This window comes from Olea europaea, unplaced genomic scaffold, assembly GCF_002742605.1.
Source record: "Olea europaea var. sylvestris unplaced genomic scaffold, O_europaea_v1 scaffold364, whole genome shotgun sequence".
Classification (NCBI taxonomy): Eukaryota; Viridiplantae; Streptophyta; class Magnoliopsida; order Lamiales; family Oleaceae; genus Olea; species Olea europaea.
The window spans coordinates 180005-192955 of NW_019255650.1; the positions used below are offsets into that span (position 1 = coordinate 180005).

The following is a 12951-nucleotide window of genomic DNA, read 5'->3' on the forward strand; positions in this document are numbered from 1 at the left end:
GTCCTAAAAAATTATCATCTTCTGCTAGATTATCATAGTCTGGAAAACAATAAACTTATCAATCAACAAATCAATTCTTAAAATGCAATGTCCCTTAAAATTCGAATTATGCCTTGTGTTAGTTTAAATAATATTTCCAGTGAATTTGTACTTACAATTAATATTTGATTACAGTGAAACCCAAACAAGCCATTAAGTGTTGAATAATTCCACTCTGTCGGTGTAAATTTTTTTTAATGTGAACTGCAAGATTTACAGAATAATTTGTAGTAGAAATCTTCCCGGGAAAAGGATATGGCGGGAAATCTCATACACTCTCTTTCCCATATATAAACAACCCGCCACACAAACCCTTCTGTTCTTCTCCAAATAAAAATAAAAATAAAAAATCCCTTTAGGGTTTTTATTTCCTCATTTTTCTGAAAACCCCAAATTATGCCTACAGAATTGTGTTAGACACACAGCAGTAGAAACTCTAAACTTCATTTTCTATTCAACTTCGCTCTGTATTGACACAAGTAAATGGGAAACAAAGGCACGGACGAAGTAATTTCAACAGTCAGATCGATTGTCGGCCTGGAATTTTCCGACATGGACATCAGCCGAGCCCTCCACATGGCCAATAACGACCCTACAGCTGCTATTAACATTATTTTTGATAGTCCGAGGGTGTTCAAGAAACCTGAATACCTTAAAAAAACTGGGCTCTCCAACGGCAATTTGAATCCCAAGCCCCCATCTGTTGAGTCAAATTTAGAAGTCAATGTTAAAAGGGTGGGGAATTCTGATTCGGCTTCGAACTCAAATGGGAACCTGAACGCCAGGAGTGGAAGAATTCAGGGTGCGGATAATGATAATAGTAATAGTACGTTGGGGAAAGAAATGGGGAGTGAGTGGTGGTTTGTGGGAACCGCTGAGGTGGCGGGGCTGTCAACATGTAAGGGAAGGAGCTTGAATCCCGGTGATGAGGTGGATTTCACATTCCCGGTTGAGAGGAAGTTGACGACACCCTCACCTAGGAAGTTTGGGGGTGGCTGAAGCCGGCCGGCAGCAGCTTGCTCAGAAATTGTACGATTTTCAACTAAAGCTCATGGTGAGGTAATGTATGTGTGTCCTCTATTAAATTGCATTTCAAGAAAATATGAATTGTAACCAGTTATTTATTTGCTACACTAGGTAGATGTTTCCATGTATAAGTTTGAATGCATCACCTTCAATTTAAAGGAAATAGAAAGTTGAAGTGAAAATGAAATGTTGGGCAGATTGGCCGCATTCCAAATGAATGGGCTAGGTGTCTTTTGCCGCTAGTGAGAGAAAAGAAGGTTCGACTTGTGGGGTGCTGTAAATCTGCTCCTGCTGTGCTGGGAATCATGGATGCTATTATTTTGAACATGAGGTATTCATTTTGTTGTTTTAATTTCTATGTTCCTATAACTAGAAACTGTCATGTTACCATCCTACTAGTGGAAAAAAGAGTATGCATGCAATGTTGTGTGGGCCTGGGGGATTGAGAGAGATGATTTTGTATTGTTTTTTTGTTATGTGCAGTGTGTACATCAACAGTTCCATGTTGCGAAACATCCATCAAACTTCACTGAAGACAGCCACTAACTCCGTAGATGAATCTATTCTTCACCCTCTGCCATCTTTGTTCAGACTGCTAGGTCTTGTTCCTTTCAAAAAGGTTATTATTATATGTTAGATTCAATTATAAAGGTTTAATTCAGAATATATGGTAACCCATATGATGAAGCTGGCCAACTTGTCAATTGACCCTCTTTGCTTACACTTTCCTATAGTGATTTAATGCTCTCTATCATTCTAGGCACAATTCAGTCCAGGAGATTTGTACACAAGGAAGAGGCCTTTGAACCCAGAGGTAAATTTAGCCCCCGTTTGGCCCCCTATTCTCATTCTCATTCTTTTTGTTTATCTTATTTTCAACCACATAATCTTCCATAAAATAATATTACACGCAAATCAAAAACTTTTCGTTCTTTTTTAACCACACATTTTTCCAAAAAAACTATTCCAACCATTAACATTTGAAAAGAATGGGGTCCAAACGGGGGCTTAATGATTTCATTGGTCAATAAAAAATGTAGAAATGGATATTAATTCTTCAATTTGCTCGGACAGGATACCTCCTTCGTGCATATCAATAAATTCAAGAATCCATCTTCAACAAATGGAAATGAAGTGGAAAATGAGGAACCGATTTCTGATAATGATCTTGACAGTATTGTTGGTGTTTTTGATAGCTCACACTTAGAGGTAAAGGCTATTTCTAGATTCCTTAATGTGGTATTTGCTTTAGGTATTGCATGAATTGATTTTGATCATTTAGGAAATGGAGCCTCCTAGTACCCTGCACTGTGAACTTCGTCCTTACCAGAAGCAGGCTCTTCATTGGATGTTTCAGCTGGAGAAGGGACGCAACATTGATGATGCTGCTACAACTCTGCATCCATGTTTGGACACATACCGCCTTGCAGATACGTATGTGATGCTTTATTACTATGTTAAGTATTCAGACGCTAGAATACTTTTTTTTTCTCCATATATAAGAAGCTGTATTCATTTGTAGGAGGGATTTGGTGATATACTTAAATGCATTTTCGGGTGATGCTGCTACAGAATTTCCCAGCACTCTTCAAATTGCTAGAGGAGGAGTATGTTGCTAGTATTGATTTGTCATCTGTTGCCTGCATTTTGTAGTGTTAGTATTCCTAATCTGACTGGAGGATATACTTGAAGATTTTGGCAGATTCTATGGGGCTTGGGAAGACTATCATGACTATAGCTCTTCTTCTCTCTCATTCTGGAAGAGGTGGATTGTCTAGCAAAACTTCCAAAGAAAACAGTGAATCAGGCAATATGTTGGACGATTCTCCAACATCTTCAAAGAAAGCAACAAAGTTTTCTGGTTTTGACAAGGCTCAAAAGCAACAGAACTCGCTTGCTGCTGGTGGCAATCTGATTATCTGCCCTATGACACTTATAGGCCAGTGGAAGGTATAGTTTGCATGTTTTGTTGCCTTTGGTGTTGAATCTGTTATATTATTATCCTGCTCTTGCTTCATTCTGTTACTCATAAAGTAATCTGATATATCTTTTCTTCATTCTCCGTGTTCCCCGTGTAGAATGGGGAGGAAAATGGAGGACTCTATTCAATAAGATGGTTTAGAGTGGTTCTTGAAGAGGCACATACTATAAAATCTACCAAAAGCCAAATTTCCATGGCTGCCGCTGGTCTTATTGCCGATCGTCGATGGTGCCTTACTGGTACACCTATCCAGGTGCATTACCGTAGTTGCACTGCTTTTTCGTAATTTTTAGTGCACTACTCAGTAGTTATTTTCTTTCCTCGTCCCTTTTGCCTTCAATGTAATATAACCAATGAGTTTGGTCTTTCTGTTTGATGAGTCTAGGGGGTCTGTCTTAGATTAGTACTCAATATAGGTTTTAGTTGATATGGTCTTTTAACAAAAATGATACTGCCTCTTTCACGACTTAATATCTGGGTGTTGGCAGAAACTTTAGACGGGAGTTAAAAAGTGGCTATTTGATGTAACTCTTCGATGTTACACTAAAGATCAATGGCCAAGAATCCTTGGTAATCCAGCACATTATATTAGAATGTTCTGTCATTAAGATTCAACAACGTTATCCCCATGAAGAAATCCCCCTCCCCAGAATTAGGAAAAATACTATTTCTATCATGTACTTTAGGTAAGGACATTTTTGGAAAGATTTCAGAAGTCATTATTGGTGTCATCCCAAAGAGAATAAGTTCATTAACCATCATCAGAGAGATTTATTATTATTATTATTTTTTTGTAATACATATTTTCTTCAATTTTGCCATTAGTTATTGGGTCATATTCTGAGAGTTGATGTAGTTCGACACTTGTTATTGTGAATATGGCCCTTGTATTTGTTGAACATGTTGTGAACTCTTCCACTGTTTTTGCCTGGCTTTCTTGTAGATTCTTTCTGACTTTATCTTCATCTAGTTCTTAGTATTGTTTCTCACTCTGCAATTTCCTTGTAATAGAACAACCTGGAGGATGTTTACAGTCTTCTTATATTTTTGAGGATTGAACCATGGGGAAGTTGGGCATGGTAAGATTTCAGTCCAATTCTTACTGTGGATAGAACAATAAGAGTTGATATTTCCAATAAACAGTCAATCTTCTTCATTGTGTTTCCTGTTGAAATGTTTGCAGACATTCCTTTTATATTTTCCATCTCTCCTTTTACATTTTTGTACATCCTTTATATTCTAGTTTTTTTTTTCCTTTTTTTTTTTGGGTATACAGCAGAATATAGCCCTTGTTTGGCCCTATTTCTTAAAATTCATTTTTTTCCGAATTCATTTTCAACCACATATTTCATCAATTTTTATCATAATCTATTAAAAATCGGATTTTTATCCAAACCAAACAGTCATAAGGTGTTTTGTGAAGATATAAATATAATAAATAAATTTACTTCATAGCTAACAATTCAAGGTTGTAGATGAGGTCGGTCAAAGTGGTATGGGACCAACCATCCATTTATAAATTCTACTTGTCTAGCTTTTTATAAAAAGGTGATGCATGCACATGAGGGGGCTTGTTTAAGATATATATATATATATAACTGTATTTCTTCCTTCATGAACAAACTTAAACTTTTAATGTCGTGGTTCAACTATATGGAGTATATATTTCTGCTGTAATTACTTCATTCATAGTAAAATAAGACACCTGTGTTGAAATTTTAACATACTGTTAATTAAGATTAGCCCATCTCTTGAATTTGTATTGACAAGTTTATTATGGAGCAAGGTTTAACCTCTGCTTCTTATTGTATACAGCCCCCATTTGATCCTCATTTTCATCCTAATGTAATTTTCATGTCAAATCATGGTGGGCCCAGCTGCATGGCCATCATTTCACATGTATATAAATTACCACACCTTTCCCATTTTTCCCTCATTGAATTGGACCAAAAGTAGGAAAGATTCCAGCAGCCTTTCAAAATTCAAAGGGCAAATGTGGGAAACTGCAGTAAATGGGACTGCACTGGAGGACCCATGGTGTCAGACTAACGTTCGATTTCCTCATTTAGTCAGGGAAAAATGTGGGACAAACACACGTACAATGTGGAAACAAAACAATAATTTGGAGATTAACACTTTGTGGAGCATATGATTTCAGAATATCGTATTTCTAATTGAATTACCGAGTACGAAAATATTGAACTCTTTACTTTGATTTTAACGGATTAAGGTGATTGCATGGCTGGTTACTCATAGGAGGTTAACACTGATTTTGTTGAAAAGAAATGTCCTCATTTATCTCTTCTCCATGATCTGTAACGTGTTGGAGGGTAATAGAAGTATTGACCATTTGTTCTAACACTGATATCCTAAGATTTTTGTGGTACAGCTTATTAAGTGAAGCAGGTTATGAATTGGTTTTTTTAAAAAGGTGCAGTGGGATATAATTGAAAACCCAATTGGTTTTTGTCTAGTGAAAGTTGGTGATGTGGATTTGGAAATTTGTTGGGTTGTTTCGACTGGAAGGAATTCTAAATCTTTTGAAGCAACAGAACAACTGCTTGGCGTATTATAGAAGATGGCAAAGCAGTAGCTTCTTTGTGGTCCTTGACATCAAATCAGTTAATGGAATTCCTTTTATCTTATCTCGGTGGGAAGAATTTGATGTAGTCTTGATTCTGATTTTTTTCTTATATTTTAAGAGCACTCCCTGTTCTCTTGATGTATGTATTTTATTATTGTGATTTATAAAACAATGTTCTAATAACAGCAATACTTTTCATTTCATTATGATGCTCTAAGTAAGCTGGTTTTTTCTTTGCCACTGCCACTGTCTTTCAATTCAGTTTCCTTGGCTTTGCTGCATCCTTTTTCTTCCATTGTTGTTGTTCTTCACCTTCCTTTTGCCCTCTCTCTCTCTCCTGTTTCCATTTTTTAATCCTCTCCTTTCGTGCTTGGATATTCTTAAGTACTTTGTAAATGGACAGGTTCACAATTGAGAAAATTATTTCTTAGTTTCTGTTCTCGTCCTTTTTGCAATGTCCCTAAGGGCAATTTTTATTTTTTCTACTTCATGCTAATCTGTAATGTGATTAATGTTTTAGGTGGAATAAACTTGTTCAGAAACCTTTTGAGGAGGGTGACGAGAGGGGTTTAAAGCCGATCCAGTCAATCTTAAAGCCAATAATGTTAAGACGAACAAAGTTTAGCACAGATCGAGAAGGCAGGTGGGAACAATAAGCTCACTGCATATCTGGATCTTTTTGGCAGCTGCATGTTACTTATGGTGTTATTACTACCATCTTTACTTTCAACTTTGTTGAGCTGCAGGCCAATTTTAGTTCTTCCACCTGCGGATATTCAAGTGATATATTGTGATCTTACAGATTCGGAGAAGGATTTCTACGAGGCCTTGTTTAATAGATCAAAGGTGGGCCTTTTTTAAAGATAAATGGTGTCTAATCTTAATATATTCTGTTGGTACTTGTGTCATTTGTAGTGGAATTTCAATAACATTTTGATTTCCAAATCTTCAGGTAAAATTTAATCAATTTGCTGAGCAAGGCTGGGTTCTTCATAACTATGCCTCTATTTTGGAACTTCTCTTATGTCTTCGTCAATGCTGTGATCACCCATTTCTTGTTATGAGGTTGGGATATTTCTCTGTCAATCTCTATTCTCTAGCAATATCGATCTATTAATAAATATGCCCTTGTTTGAGCCCCATTTAGAGAAAGAATGCATTTTGGAATAGTAAATTGATGGAGAATGTGTGGTTAAAAATTAAGGAAAAGTTTTATATTTGCATGTAATATTATTTTAATGCAGAATGTGTGGTTGAAAAGGAGTTTTAAAAAAAAAACCCATTTCTTGTTATGAGGTTGGGATATTTCTCTGTCAATCTCTATTCTCTAGCAATATCGATCTATTAATAAATATGCCCTTGTTTGAGCCCCATTTAGAGAAAGAATGCATTTTGGAATAGTAAATTGATGGAGAATGTGTGGTTAAAAATTAAGGAAAAGTTTTATATTTGCATGTAATATTATTTTAATGCAGAATGTGTGGTTGAAAAGGAGTTTTAAAAAAAATGAATTTTTAGAAAAATGGGGCTCAAACAAGGGCTATATTTGTGTTTATCTAGCCATCTACCTATCCATGGTTGTAATTGTATTTTTAGTTAATTTATGCAAAATTTCGAATATTGAGATACTGTACCTAAGATGGAAAAAATTTTCTCTCCTGAGGGTTGTATTCATCTCGCCAGTACTGATTGGACTGGTATTGAACTTATCATATCTCATACTCATGGTAGAGTCTGTTTGGTACATAACTGTGCTTCTTCAAATAAAGTACATTCTATGGTGGCACCGTGAATCGTGACAAAAGATAAATCCTTTTTCCATTTCTTGGATCATGGTTTGAAGATTTCAATTGAACACTGGAAAATTCTCTGTATAATAGATGTGTTAGTCTCAGAAAATGCTAGTCTGGAAATATATGGATTCAAGAGATTAACCTTGTCAGAACTTCATGAATCTTGTTTTTGAAATATAAAGCTTCTAATCAGTTACTTTCTGGATGTTGTCCTGTTACATTGGATTATAATCTAGATTTTGAGGAGCTAGTTGAATTATATTTATGCCCGAGTGCTGGTGCACCTATATGCAAATGTAAGGTTGCAGGTGTTCATCACTTACTTTTAAATTAGGATTTGTCAGTGATGTGCTTTTTTGTGCTTCTTGTGTCCAGTCGAGGTGATACTCAAGAATTCTCAGATCTCAATAAACTTGCAAGATGTTTTCTCAAGGGCGGTCTGGACAGTAAGGATGGTCAGGCGAAGGACACGCTGTCACGTGCATATGTTCAGGAAGTTGTGGACGAGTTGCGGAAAGGGGAACAGGGAGAGTGCCCTATTTGCCTAGAAGCTTTTGAAGATGCAGTATTGACTCCATGTGCTCATCGTTTATGCAGAGAGTGCCTATTGGCAAGTTGGAAAAGTCCTACATCGGGTCTTTGTCCTGTTTGTAGGTATTAACAAGTTTTCTTGTGTTCTCAACAATTAGCATTGCACTTTTTCCCAGCTGAAAATAAAAAACTGCAAAACTGAAGAGAAGATATCAATATGGTTAAGCAACAGATAAGAAAATCCGAAACTACAATTCATTAGCAATGACATTTTACCAGATGCACTGATGCCTGACGGTTCTTGTTTCAGAAAAACCATTAGCAAGCAGGACCTCATAACGGCACCAACTGATAGTGGCTTTCAGATTGATGTGGAGAAAAGTTGGGTGGAATCATCAAAAGTTTCTGCTCTTTTGTGTGAACTAAAAAATCTCCAAACCATGAGCTCCAAAAGCATTGTTTTCAGTCAATGGACTGCATTTTTGGATCTATTGCAGATTCCTCTTTCTCGGTATAATCTTTTTCTCTCTGTTTTGAAACTTCTACTTTTCATGTTTATGGATGATGGGTTGCGAAGGGTGATGAATTTTCCTATAGCTCAGAAATTACAGCTATGGTGACTCTTTGGTACATCTAAGGGGGGAGACGTTCTGGGCTTGTGTTCAATGATACATTTAAACCTGAATTGTATAATGCCTTTTCCTAATCAAAATGGTGTCTTTCTCTCTCCTCTTTTTTGGTCTTTTGAGAGGAGATGGTCTAATGAATTCTTGATGTATATTGACAATGCATTTGATAACTTCCATTTAACAGATCTCATTATTAGCTCTGTAATTGTCTATAACAAAGAAGCATGCTTACACTTCACAGCCTTGTGCTTTATCATTTCTACCCTGTTTAGATAATTACTGGAGTTATTTTTTTATCTATTCATTTGTTTCCAGGTGCAACATTCCTTTCCTCCGTCTTGATGGGACTCTAAACCAACAACAGCGTGAGAAAGTAATAAAGCAATTCTCAGAAGAGGATAACATCCTGGTTTGTTTTTGTAGTCTTTTGGTTCTAAAGAAAATATGTAGAAAGAAGATAACTATAGAGGCTCGATTTTCTTACAAGTTCTCCTTGTTATATAGGTGTTGCTCATGTCACTAAAGGCTGGTGGGGTTGGAATAAATCTAACAGCAGCATCTAATGCTTTTGTCATGGTAAGGCATTTCGTGTTTTAAGAATCCCATGCATGATCTATGTTCTCTTTTTTGCTATGGAAAATATATGATGTTTCAGAGATTTGTCTCGTATGCTATTTACAATATTCTTTTGGTTTTATTTGTGAGATGATTTGCATTCAAGATAGGAAGTGTGCGACTTTTCAGTTCTACGTTGCAGTCGACTTTGTCACTCTATTTCATATATCTATGAACCAGAATCTTACCTTATCAGCTTCGTATGAAATTCGTTTTTCATAATTTGATATTTTGATCAATTACTTCTGTGTTCGTGATTAACAAGACTGGATTGGAGTACATACAGAGTGATTTTTTTTACCCTCTTTTATAGTTTGCTTCATCTTCAATTATTGAGTTTAGGGTGTAATTTGGGTGGGGTTGGGTTGTTTTAATTACAATTTCAATCCTTAGCTGAATTACATCTACTTGAAAATGTTGTATATGGATACGAGAAAATTTAGGATAATCAGATGCTGAGGCCCAGCTCTAGTGAGAAAAGTTTTATTACCTAGCTACTTGGGTTTCATCCTCACTGCCCCAATCCCTGTACTTAAGTGTACTGAAAAAAGTTAAAGGAAATCTAAACCCTGTTCTTTGAGCTCCTTGGAAGTTTGGCTGGGTCTGATTTATTATACCTGTGACTTAACCAATGTGATGGGTCTGATTTATTATACCTGTGACTTAACCAATGTGATGGGTCTGATTTATTATACCTGTGACTTAACCAATGTGATGGGTCTGATTTATTATACCTGTGATCTTAACCAATGTGATCTTCAAGTTAATTTTATAAATTTGCCAGCAATCCTTCCTTTGGAAATCTAGTAGAAAACAAAATGGAAGAAAGAGGGGAAGGAACAGGGGCCATCTTGCTTCTCTTTTGCTTACACTCATTTTTTCCTGATTTGGGGATGTATTTCTATCATTAAAAACTCCGTTTAGATTTTGTGTAGATATTTTCCTGTTTTATCATATGTTAGGTGGTCAGACTTCTAATTCTTATACGTTTTATCACCTGCAAAATTTGAAGCTGTGGATTAGTGACTAGTTAATTTAGTATTTTTTTTTTTTCTAAATTTACAATTTTTCATTGTGCAACTTTTACTGATTTTGCAGCATGCTCATTGTTTAATACCTGAGATATTCTATCCTTGTAGGATCCATGGTGGAATCCAGCAGTAGAGGAACAAGCCGTTATGCGTATTCATCGGATTGGACAAACTAAGAGAGTGATGATCAAATGGTTTATTGTGAAGGTATGCTTATTTTATCACTCTTTTATCTTTTGAATATTATTGGTTGTACACCATGCTATAGCCAATCGTGCTCCCACTATGAGTGGGTTGTACACCATGGTGTACCCGTAGCAGGCTTAGCAACAAATGTTCATTTGAAGCTTCTTGTATTGCAGGGCACAGTCGAAGAAAGGATGGAAGCAGTTCAAGCTAGGAAGCAGCGGATGATATCTGGGGCTTTAACTGACCAAGAAGTTCGAATTGCACGCATAGAAGAACTTAAAATGCTCTTTACTTAAACCAGATAGATAATTTACTGGTTCTAACTAATCAAATCCCGAAGATTCTTCTTGTTTTTTCCTATAGGATCATCTCACAGTACATGAATTCGTTTGTGGAATTAATCGGAAAGCATTTTGGTGAGCTTCTTGATATGGGATTGTTTTGATAAGGTATCTATTGCCAAGGTAGTGAGTTCTCTTTGTTGTTGACTCGTTTTAAGGTGCCATTGGTGAGAAATTGAGGATTCAACAAGTGGATAGAAAAATAGTTAGTTATATTGAAGTTGCAAATTTCTGATTAACTTATCTGTACTGTATATATTTTGAACAATAGAAATATAAAGATGAATTTAGAGTCCTTTTTCAAGTTTTCAACTATATATCAGTTTGGATTGTGAGTTTAGTTTAATTATCTGAATGTGATTGAAATTTAAAAACATTATAACTAACGTTAATCTCAAATAATAAAAATAACACAATGAATCTTACCAAAATCTTGCATAATGTTTATTTTAAAAAATTGTACACAACACTAATAAGTATTCAGGCAATCAAAGAGTTTAATTCGAAATTCTCAAATAATTTACTTTAGAAGTATCTATGATTCTATATCACTATTTACATTAATCATGAACATGTTTGAATATGATTTTGTAACATAGTTGTTGTGAGATGTTTTCATTTTTATTAACAGCCTCTTTCTTTACTATTGAACCCCTGTTTGGTTAAGTTAAAAAATTTTAGTCAAAATTAATAATTAATTTTAATCGTACCTTTTACGAGTTTCATAACTTCTTAATCAAATATTTCATTATTATTATTATTATTATTATTATTATTATTATTATTATTATTATTATTATTATTTATTTTATTATTTTTATTTTCATTTATTTATTTATTATTATTTTTTTTATCAAAATTTAGTAAAAAATTGAATCTGTATCTAATTCAGATGGGGGCAAAATCTCCACACTTCTTTGATCTACTTCTAATCCGAAGACAACAATTTTTTATTCAAACCCACGAAATTATCGTCCACCTTGGGCTCATTTATACGCACTTTACCAATAGAGTGTAAATTTGACGAGGGAAGGAATAGGGAGTTGGATAGTCTAGAGAAGGAAGAAGCCGCCGCCGTGGCGGCGCTTATCGTGCACCAAACACTTCGACGCCCTCTGGTTTTGCTATTGTACGCTGCAATCTTCCCCTTCTCCTTTCTAGTTTTCATTTTTACTTACTAAATTGCTTATAATTCTTAGTTTTACCATGCGACCGCAATTTCAATGGATTCTTGTGATTAAATTGACTTTACTTGTATCTGTTGGAGGATTTATTCATGATATGGTCTGATGGAAATTGCGGGTCCAATTCAAAGTTTAGAGCTTTTTCTTCACAACAGTCGTGAACGGATCAATAAGTTTAGAGGATTTACTAATGATATCTGCTATCGGTTCCATAATCGTCAAATTAATGGACTATCATGTTTTGGCAGCCCCAATACTATCGGCTTGGCAATCTTGACAATTGTTCTGGAAAGTGGACCACTCTTGTTGATTGTTTGAGTCTCAAAACGAAAAGATCTTCTGAATTAGAGGTGTGTCTCGAAGAACTTTGCTTCATTGTTGGATACTTGATCCATTACCTTAGCATGAGAAATCTAGGGTTCACAAATTATTATGAAGGATAAAATTGCAGCTTTTATCAATAGGCTCTTTTGAGTATAGAAAAAGATCTACACTACTACAATTGACTGAGTAATGTTAAGTTTGATTAATTGAAATGGAATGTAAAATTGATTGGATTTATCTATAATAAAATGTGCAGACCCCCAAAGTCATATGTTGTTCTGTTTGACTGCATCTGATATTCATGCTATTGGAGAGACCTAAAATGTTTGTAACTATTATCTTTACTCTGCTCTTAGATCTTTCTTCTTGTTTTGTAAGTAAAGTTCTTCCTCTGTAATGTTCAGGATAGCCAATCTTTTATGGCTTTTTGTTGATACAACAACATATATTTCTAATCAAAGCAGAAATAGAACTCCAACAGAAATAAATAAGTGATTGAAAGTGTCATTGCTTGATTCAGTAATATACGGGTAGAATGTTCTAGAGTAACAGACACAAGATATAAATCTAAGAGACCTGTTATTATGTTACCTTTGCAATATAGCGTAGCACTACATGAGATACCAAAATCCTTTTTAATGCAACTTCTGCATATGAAAGCATATCACAGAGATGGACTTTATG

The 12951-nt window shown here is 35.2% G+C and overlaps 1 pseudogene; it reads left to right on the plus strand.

The window, feature by feature from the left end:
• The first annotated feature begins 337 nt into the window (after positions 1 to 337).
• Positions 338 to 11055, plus strand: LOC111386652 (annotated as a pseudogene).
• Positions 11056 to 12951: the final 1896 nt, after the last annotated feature.